This window comes from Solanum lycopersicum, chromosome 10, assembly GCF_036512215.1.
Source record: "Solanum lycopersicum chromosome 10, SLM_r2.1".
Classification (NCBI taxonomy): domain Eukaryota; kingdom Viridiplantae; phylum Streptophyta; class Magnoliopsida; order Solanales; family Solanaceae; genus Solanum; species Solanum lycopersicum.
In genome coordinates this window covers 40,306,150-40,315,330 of record NC_090809.1, presented here as the reverse complement: position 1 = coordinate 40,315,330, position 9,181 = coordinate 40,306,150, and positions in this window count along the sequence as shown.

The window sequence follows — 9,181 nt, the reverse complement described above, 5'->3', positions numbered from 1 at the left end:
CATCCACATCAGAAAAGATTTACTTTAATTTGTGATAACTATATTTATTGAGAAAAATGATCGAACCCAATAATAGTAGAATGATTACTTTGAATGGTGTTAGTTATGTAATTTGGAAGGGGAAAATTGAAGATATTCTTTATGTCAAGAACTTTTACAAACAATTATTTATCACTATAAAGCCTAATAATAAAATAGATGAACAGTGGAATCTATTGCAGCGACAGTTTTGTAGATTCATTAGGTAATGGGTTGACGATAATGTGTTGAACCATATTTCTGGGGAGATACACGCTCGAACCCTATGGGAGCATCACGAAAGTATGTATGCTTGGAAGACTGGAAACACCAAAATGTTCTTAATAAAACATATGTTGAGTTTAAAGTATAATAATGGCTCTCCAATGACAGACCATCTGAATATTTTTTCAAGGGATCATGAACAATTTATCATCTATGGCATCAAATTTAATGAAGAAATTCAAAGCTTGCTTTTATTTTATTCCCTACCAGATTTTTGGGAAACACATTGAACTTCTCCAAATGGAGTTATGTCTATGGATTCCGCCAAGAGTAGTGTCTTGAATGAAGTGATTAGAAGAAAAACTCAAGGTTCTTCTTAGTTGGATGTCCTGATAACTGGCCACATGGGATGAAAAAAGACTTGTGGTTCTTAGTATAGAGAATAAAATGGGAGAAAATCCATAGGGAGACTAAAGGATATTGAGTGTTATCATTGTAGCATGAAAGGCACACAAACAAGTTCTGCAGAAATTTGAAGAGAGAAAATAAAAACAAAGAGGAAACTAAAGAAGATGGCAATGAAAATTGCCTGGCAACCCTTACCACCGAAGATCTAGTTATTGTGCTTGATGCGGATATGAAAAATATTGCTTGTGATGAGTCAAGTTGAGTTGTGGACACTAGCGCCGTCCTATACTCCTGGTGATTTTGTCACCTTACGTATGTGTAATGAGACTATTTCTAGGGTGGTTGGTATCGATACAATCTGTTTTGAAACTAGTGTTGGAACTAAACTAATTTTTAAAAATGTTAACATAATATTCATGTTCATCTGCACCTAATTTCTATTGGTGTTTTAGATGATGAAGGATATGTTAGTACCAACGGTGATGGAAAATTGATGCTCATTAAGGGTTCCTTGGTTGTACCTCATGAGAAAAAGCGTCGTGGTCTATACTGGACTACGACCTCTACTTGTGTTATTTTGGTTAATGATGTTAAGAGTGGTAGCTCTTCAACGTTATGGAACAAGAGACTTAGTCACAACAGCGAGAAAGGACTTAATGTTTTAGCCAAGAAGAATTTTTTGTCAAATTTCAGAAGTTCTAAATTAGAAAAGTGTGAACACTTATTGGCTGGTAAGAAAAATCAAGTTTCCTTTAAGTCTTACCCTCGTTTGAGAAAGAGAGTGTTGCTTGAGTTGGTGGAATCTGATTTATATGGTCCAATAAAGATAAAGACATTGGGTGGTGTACTCTACTTTGTCACTTTCATTGATGATTGCTCGAGAAAACTTTAAGTCTATGTCTTGAAGACTAAAGACCAAGTGTTAGGTGTCCTGAAGCAGTTTCAGGCTTCAATTGAAAGAGAAACTGGAAAGAAACTGAAATGTATCGTACTAATAATAGTGGTGAATATTGTGTACCATTTGACGAATATTGCAAGCATCAAGGTATTAGACACCATAAGACTCCTCCCAAGACTCCTCAACTTAATGGCTTGGCTGAGAGGATGTACCGGACCTTAATGGAAAGAGTTAGATGTTTGTTTTCGGAAGCAAAGTTGCTAAACTCATTTTGGGGTGAGGCTTTATTGACCGCTTCACATGTTATTAATCTACATTCTCTTATTTCTTTTCAAAGTGATATGTTTCCTATGGCCATTCTAGAGTGTTTGGTTGCAAAGCTTTTGTACATGTGCCAAAAGATGAGAGGTCAAAGTTAGATGCCAAGACAAGAAAGTGCATCTTCATTGGATATGGCCTAGATGAATTTGGTTACAGGGATATATGATCGAATTTAAAACAAACTTGTGAGAACTGTGATATTTTTTCCATGGAGAATCAAACACTAGAAGATATTGACAAAGTGGAGAAGCTAGAATCTTCAATTTTTGATGGTATAGTTCATCATGATGAAGTTCCTCACATAAGTGTGCATGATGTTTTTGGGATTGATAATCATGGTGACGCCTTGAATAATGCATCGAATCAACATGTTCATGTTGATAATAACAATGATATTGTTATTGATAATCCTGTTGCTCATGAAATTGTGGACGAGTCATATATTTTACTCTGGAAGTCCAACAGACAGTGATTTCCTTCCTCCCATTATTAACCCATTTAGTATGTCTTTCTCACTGATGGGGGAGACCCTCAATGTTTTGAGGGGGCCATGGAATATGAGAACAAGGATTAATGGATTGAAGCCATGCAAGATGAGACGAAGTCTCTTCATGAGAACCACACTTATGAGTTGGTAAAATTGCCTAAGGGAATGATAGCTTTGAATACCAAGTGGGTGTTCAAAGTTAAAGTTATAGAACACAGCTTGAAGCCCAGGTACAAAGCTAGATTGGTTGTAAAGGGATTTGGTCAAAGGAAGGGTATTGACTTTTACAAAATATTTTCTCCTGTTGTGAAAATGTCTTTGATTTGCACAATTCTAGGCTTGGATGCTAATCTTATTTTAGAGATTGAGTGGATGGATGTGGAGACGATTTTCCTTAACAGTTACCTAGAAAAAGAGATTTATATGATACAACCTGAGGGCTTCAAAGTAGAAGGTAAAGAAAATTTTGTGTGATGAGTCTTTATGGCCTAAAAATAAGCTCCTAGAAAGTCGTACAAGAAGTTTGAATTTTTTTATATGGGAGCAAGTCTATAAGAAGAATCTTTAGATCATTGCGTACTTGTACAAAATTTTTCTTACAATGATTTTATCATCCTCTTGTTGTATGTGGATGATATGTTTATTATAGGCAAGAATACATCAAAGATTGATGAGCTGAAGAAAGAGTTGTGTGAGAATTTTTCTATGGAAGACATGTGTCATGCCAAATAAATTTTTGGCATGGGAATTACTCGTCTAAGAGATGAAAGATTGATTTATTTATATCAGAAGAAATACATTGAATTTGCACTGGAGAGCTTTAGAAGAATATTAAGCATGTTAGTACACCTCTTTCTGGTCAAATGAACTTGAGCCAGCAGACGTGTCCTACAGCCAGGGAGGAAAAAGAGAGCATGTCCAAAGTTCCATAGTCCTTCATCGTCGGAAGTCTAATTTATATAATGATATGCACTTGAACTGGCATTGCTAACGCAGTTGGTGGTCAACAGATTTCTAAAAATCCAGGAAAAAGTATTGGAAAGCTGTGAAGTGGATACTCTGATAATTTAGAGGAAGCTCAGATGAATGCTTCTGTTTTGGAGCATCAAATCCAATATTGAAAGGCAATACAGATTCTGATATGGCAAGTGACCTTGATAACTGAAAATCCAGTACTAGATATTTGTTTACTTATAAGGGGAGCTATATCATGACAATCAAAGTTGCAGAAGTGTGTTGCATAATTGTAACAACCCTAAAAAATGAATATTCTACGTAATGCTTAATGTGTCTAGAATGCCTACGATAAACCGAGTTCACACGCATTATTGCGCGTAGAACCACACCTCTGAACCATTTCTACATCCAATCCAACTAACTTGGGGATTTATTTAAGCTAGAAATGATTGGGTCCAACCATGTAGGGTTCTCGAATACGAAGATTTACTTGAAGGAGTCTTTACCGGACATAAAAAGGGAAAATCTTTGGTTTGGAGAGTCTAGGGGTAAAATGGTATTTTTCCAGATTAAGGGTAGTATAGTAATCACCCTAAATATATAATTACTTATTTAATTAATAAGGTAGATGGGCATTTTTGGGAGAGATGACTAAAAATTGGCTCTTGAAGTGAAGTCTTACTCCACCCGGGTTTGAAACCTAGGTGGAAGCAATGAATGAAACTATTTTTAATTTAAGTTGGTAAATTAATGTAATTAATTTATATTTATTATTTATTAGCTGATTTAAAATAAAATGAAATCAAATTTTTAATAATTAAATAAAAACCTTATTTGACTAAATCCTAAACTATACTTCTCATCCTAAGAAATCTCTTCTCTTCCATGCTCATCTCTCTCTAACACATCTCTATCACTCACTCTCACTCATGATTTTCTCCGCCAAATAACTTCAAAAACAATAGGTAAACCAAAGTTCGTCACACTTGAATAACTCACAACGAAAATATAAGAAAACAAACGAAATCAATCACGTAGGCAAAGAGAAGTTTGTCCGTGGAGTTGGTGTTGACTTTGAGGGGATTTGGACGTGATTTTTGGAGAAGATTTTGGGCAGCAAGTCGAGGTTTGAACGTCAAAAAAGGTATAGGTTTTCTTATCTCTTAGTCCCTTTCCCAAGAGACCCCTTAAGGTCAATATTATTCATTCGAAAACTAGGGTTGTTTTCCCTCTTGCATGCCCCTGTCACTAGCTCCCAATGAATCATAGGTTGGATATGATTTCTGGTTGGATAAGGTATATATTATGTTTTCGTGATGAATATGATGATGTTTGTGTACTTGAAATCGTACAGAAGACAAGCATGTATTCGAAATTTTGTGCAAGTGTGTAAATGTGCGAAAATGTTATTGTAAAGTAGGTCTTGGGTTAATGTTTCAAGTTTGATATTGTTTTGGTTGTAATTTTACGTGTGTTAACCCATGTAAATCGTGATGTTCATTAAAATGGAAGTGTTGCTGATTTAAGTATCAATATTTTGGCTAAAGGAATCTATGAAAATGCACCCCAAAAATGTGTTAAAAGATCTATGAATTACAATAAGATTTCAAGTGAAATGTTGGTTACAATAAGCTAATAAACTGACTAAATTTCCAGCAAACTTACAAGCTTATTTTAGGAAAATGTAGAGGAATATATCTAGAAATTTATTGGAGAATAAAGGGGTGGGACCACCAGGATTAGAACATGTGACCTCACCCTTCTACTGCCTTGAAATCGCAAGAAAAGAAATGAAACTAGGGAGAATCGAAATGGGTATACTGGCTGAAAAAGGCGAGTGCAAAAATTAAATAAATAAAATGGGAGGCGTGGGAATCGAACCCATGACCTCCAGGCTGCAAATGCAGGGAAAGAAAAATAAAAGCGTGAGACGTGGGAATTGAACCCACAACCTCAAGGCTGGAAAGGGGAAAGGGGAGAAATAAATAAGAAAATAAAGTGAGGATGTGGAGGCTCAATCCCACAACCTCACTTCGAAAAGCATCGTAAGTCAATTTTTAAGTAAATGTAAAATAAGGATGTTGTGGGGGTTCGAACCCATAACATCCCTGTCACTAGCGAAATAAAGAGTGAATAAATAGAGTTTGTGGGGGTTTGGTCCCATAACCTCTTAGTCTAGGCAAATTGGGCAACAAAATTTATAATGAAAAATAAAAAAGAGTTGTGGGGGTTTGATCTCACAACCCTTCGGCCAAATAAGAGGAGAATTCAAGGAGAAAAATAATGATAGAATGTTGATGTTGGGGCTCAATATAGGGTCCCAATGTCATGAAGACTAAAAATAAAGTCATGGATAAATGTAAGTATTGGCCAAGGGGTTCGAACTTGGGTTCCCTTGCCAAAACTTCCGTATTGATACTTAAATCATACGTGAATTAAATGTTCAAGAATAATGCCACCTACTTAGTTCGAAATTGAGATCTTGACATACATACAAGATGCATAAGTCTTGTACTACATTATCTTAGAAAGATATGAGTCACTTAACATACTATGAATGAAGCCTCATGTATTGTATTTATAGACCCATAAGTTTAGCATAAGATTAAAAACAAGTGAATCTAAGATGTATGTAATGAAATGATGAAACCCTAGAAGGGTTAAGTACGAGTGTAAGATACACTAAATGAACAAGTGCATTGGAATATGACGAAATGAATAATGAAATGATGAAATGAACAATAAAATGATGAAATCCTAGAAGACTTAAGTAAGAGTGTGAAACTCACAAATTGCCAAGTACATTGGCATAGGATGAAATTAACATTCACGTAAAAAGGGGTGAGTAATTATGAAGAGCAAATGTGCTAATGTTGATGAATGTGGTGACAACATTTTATGAGGCTAATGTAAAAGATGAGAGCAATCTCAAATGAGCATAAGTAAATGTTACCAAAACGTACTCACCTATGAGTGTATAGTTAATGAAGATACCAGTCTCTATGAATACTCTAATGAAAGTATTGACATCAACACACTTAATACTAATGATGAGATGAGAAATCATTTATTGAGCTATGATGTCCTCATACTAGAAGTTAGCTTCTATGACGTACGAGTTGAATGTAATGGAACTTTAAACTGAGCACTTATAGACTAGCTCTGAGTGGTGATGCCTTCTTTTGGGAAGAGTAGAGGTTCATGTAAATTTCATGAGATGAGACTATCCGGCATGCCGGGCATGAGTCTCCTTATATCTCCTAGTCTTCAAACCTATAGTGCCAATATATGGATCTTGTGGGGTTCAATTTGCATGTACGCTAGCATGTATTGCGTCACTTTGGCCGGTGATTCCACCTCTTTTCAATGTGGGGTTTCATGACACTGATTTTATTATGCCCATATGATCTATGTCGGTTAAAGTTAAAGTTATCAATGAATGAATGAGGTCAGCCTCAAATGATGCACATAATGAAATGAATGATACCAAAGTTGGTAGGATAGGATAATCAAAAGGTGAGTTAGATCCGGATAATGACATTAGGTCATTCTTGGTCATTGCACAATGAACTTGATGAAATTCCTAAACTACATCCTAGGTAGAGCTGGTGTTTACACTGGCCCATGAATGAAATGAAATGAAGTGTGTATGAATAAATGAAGCAGACTCTGTGTTTGCTAAATCAGACTCCCAAGTTGAGGTCCCATATGAGGAGCCCTCATTTTGGGGAAGTCTTAATGTTAACCCCATGATTCCAAGGTCTCATGGCATATGAATGAATGATATGAACAACGTTATGTGTTATATGAATTATTATATGTGCTATGTGAAATATGTTATGTGGTGTTTGCAAAATGATAAGTTTGATGATGCATGTTGCACTCATGGCATGACTTTCCAAATCCAAATTTGTCAAGTCTACTGACTTGACTTTCCATAAATCATGTTGTTAGGAAAGAACTATTATTTCTCATGCATGTCCTTGGTGTGTTCTTGCATATACCCATACTTAGTACAAGTGTGTACTAATTCCATATAAATATCTACTTTTAGCTGCAGGCACAGATGGACGTTAGATCTTACAGTACGACATTGCAGCTATCCAATGTGGAGCTTTCATCCGGACATGGTAGGCCCTCATGCCTTCGAGGCTAGATAATGTTATTATCTAGCTTAGATGTAGGCTTTAGCTAGTGCAACATGTTCAAGTAGTGTTTCATTTCCCATTTCATTTTAGACTTTGTATTGGTGCCGTTATGGCAAGTACACATTTAATGCAACTACAACTTATTTCTTTCATTTGATAATCTTAATGTTAGATGGTTGATGGTGAACACTTATACATGTAATAAAATTTTTATTAAGCATGTTAGGAAACAAAAAGTTTCAAATTTTCCACAAAAATTAATCTAGATGAAGTAAAAGTGACGTATGAAGGCTTGTCTACGACCTCTGAGAGGTCAACGACATAGGTTTCATCTGCGGTCTAGACTTCGGTCATGAAAAAGTTTTTATCAGAGAAAAAAGTTAAATTCAGAGGATAATAAGTTCACATAAACCACATTTAGTAGTTTCTAAGTCATGGTACTGTAGTGTACCACCATCCTTTACTAGAGACTGCATGATGCATAGAAAAGAACTCCCTTCTTCTAATCTTATTGTGCCTTCTCTAATGTTGGATTTCTTGGTGTTAAGAGCGTATTTAACATCATCAACTCTTGAAGTTTCCAAAAGATGAATACAAGGAGAAAAGCATTCAGAGAGATTGGAGAAGCAACTGCTGGGTAATTCAGGTTCCTTCACAGGCTCTAGCTACTGGAAAACAGATGTCGGTTAACCCACCGTTGACAGATGGAGAAGTAATGACAACTTTGGTATAGATGAACCAATCTATCACTTTACAAGCTCACACTATTTTGTTTGATCGATGTGGAGAAGTCTGAGTTGGCTTCCTACCATGTAAAGAATGTAGCTCAATCCATGTATAAGGTGTGGCAGGATATCAGAGCCTTATGAGGGGGTTCTATTACTTGGGAACTTTTCAATATGGGTTTTCTAGGGTGGTTCTTTCCTAGATAAATGAAGGAGGCTAAGGTTGAGGAATTAATCAACCTTAAGCAAGGCTCGATGTCAGTCACGGATTACTCCATAAGGCTCGTAAGACTTTACAGCCTAGGAGAGTCCACCTTGTAGGAAGTGTGGCATACTGAATGGAAGAGAATGTATGATGGACTCTAATGCTTGTTACATTTGTGGCAAACCGGGTCACATGATGAAGGATTGTCTGAATAGGAAAAGTCAAGATCAAGGGATGTAGAGAGTTCAACCTAATTGTCCAAGAGAAGAGGCTCTAAGGAGGCAACGATTCTTTGCACTCAAGTCTAGGGGTGTAGGGGAAGGCTCCTCTGGTGAAGTCTCAGGTGCGTAGCCTTAATTAGTCTTGCATGTATTTGACTGTGTACGGTGCTTATGCACTAATATGAGGTTAATTTGTTTGAGTCATCATGTTGGTTGCTGATTTGTATGACTTACATGTTTACTTATGTTGTATGTTTTGATAAGACTAGTTTAGGAAAGAGTTCCTTAGTCCATTAATGTGTAGCTACTAGTAGGTTTCAAGAAAGTGCACCATCGTGTTAATATGTAAATCAGATATTCACCAATGGGGAGTATTGAATTACATATGTAGGTATACATTCTATAGATAACTTACTTATTGTTAGTAAAGAGTATTTTCATTCGGGGACGAATGTTCCTAAGGGGGGAATAAGAATAATGTAACAACCCTAAAAAAATAAATATGCTAAGTAATGCTTAATGTGTCTAGAATGTCTATGATTAGACCGGTTTCACACGGATTGATGCC